The sequence below is a fragment of the Ascaphus truei genome, unplaced genomic scaffold, assembly GCF_040206685.1.
Source record: "Ascaphus truei isolate aAscTru1 unplaced genomic scaffold, aAscTru1.hap1 HAP1_SCAFFOLD_1401, whole genome shotgun sequence".
Taxonomy (NCBI): Eukaryota; Metazoa; Chordata; class Amphibia; order Anura; family Ascaphidae; genus Ascaphus; species Ascaphus truei.
In genome coordinates this window covers 39,540-41,382 of record NW_027454282.1, presented here as the reverse complement: position 1 = coordinate 41,382, position 1,843 = coordinate 39,540, and positions in this window count along the sequence as shown.

Below are 1,843 nucleotides of genomic sequence, written 5' to 3'. Positions count from 1 at the left end.
GGCCGCACAGCGGTTACAGAGGCCCCGCGCTAAGAGCGCAAGGCCTCTGTAAATGTACTTACCAGCTTCTTGTCCGCGTGCCTCCATGGCAACGCGGTGTCAAACAACGCCCGTTACCATGGATACGTGACATCAAATGACGCCGCAGGTCACATGACATGATGTCACATGACCCCGCAGCGTCATTTGATGCATCATTAGAGGTGAGGGGAGGCGCAACCGAGGAGGCAGCGGGTAAGGGGGGCGCAGGGAGTTTGCTGAAACAGCAAACCTTTCTGCCTTAAATACCTGTTCCTGTAATTAGGTGAGCAGGTGAGGGGGAACTAGACCCATTGTAAACTGTGGCCTGGACTTTCCATCCACCAACCTGAGTAAATGTGAAGCTTGAGTGGAAATTGAGTTTTCACATGTTCCAGCATGGACACTCCCTTAGTTGAAATCTAACTCATAATTAAAAAGTAAGGCTTTTCATAATCTAAATTCCCTTCATTGAGAATAACATAAGCCCACCCCTTTCATCAATCACAAAAGACAGTTTTACGACTTAAGAAGAAAACTTTTTCTTTTGACGTTTAAAGTTGGCTGCATATAGAAACATGCTCCTAACTTTATTTCTATAGTACTTGGAATAATGGGATTCATGTAGCAAGACTAATTTTGACCAGCTTGCTCTTAAGATTGAGCGAGAAACAGATATCTGTCCTTGGCACTTCCTAATCATGAAAGGTTTGGCATCATTTGATTCGTCTCATTGCAACTGTTACAAATATCTATTTGTTATTCTTGAGAATAGGTGTCATCCCTGTGATATCTTTATATTTAATACATTTACTCTGTTTGGAATACCTTCTTAGCCACGCACCCTAGTACTCTGCAGAATCCCCCAAAGAATGCTTTCATGCTACATTTAAAAGGGTTCTGTTTATTCTAGTGTCAGGGAAGCCATATTTCAATTCTCCCCATTGGCAGACCCAGATGTCCTTCTCTCTAGATTACATCTGTCCTATAAAACCCATAAAACTAGGCCTGGTGTGATTTGACAGACCATAAAAACAATTCTTGTATTTTTAAGGCAATTTGTTACCAACTTGAACCCCTCTTGTCCCAGATTGATTTTAAAAAGTCATCATTTCTACTATATTCATTACAGCATGTATGAGCGAATACATGTACTGTATAAGCCTGTGCATATATGCATGAGTGCAAGCCCTATAAGAACATATTTGTCCAGTATAGCCCTATAGCGGGATCCTACAACCTGTTCCACCCTGTTAGCCCCTGAAAGTCCAAAGTAGAATCTTTCTGTTAGTCAGATATGGATTTTTAAAGGCCAGCTGGTTACATTCTATGTTTTATGACTGAAGAGCATTTTAGGTTAATGCAGGGGCGGCCAACTCCAGTCCTCAAGGGCAACCAACAGGTCAGGTTTTCAGGATATCCCTGCTTCAGCACAGGTGGCTCAATATCAATCAGTCCCAACTTCAGCACAGCTCAGTCTTTGACTGAGCCACTGATTGAGCCACCCATGCTGAAGCAGGGATATCCTGAAAACATGACCTTTGGTGGCCCTTGAGGACTGGGGTTTCCCACCCCTGGGTTAATGTCTGTGGCAGCATTACATTGGCAACGCCCATAGCTGGACATTTTTCCCTGTCATTCTCATTTAACCTGTTCGCTGCCCATTGAACCTGCAACGCATTGCATAGCAGGCCGCTCTAGCAATGAACAGGTTAATTCTTCTGGGCAGAGCGAAGGACAAGCCAGGATTTCATGCCAGACTAGCTCTGATGAAGCTGCCTTTTAGCTGATTGCCGGGGACCAGAGCGGCCCAAAGATTACATTC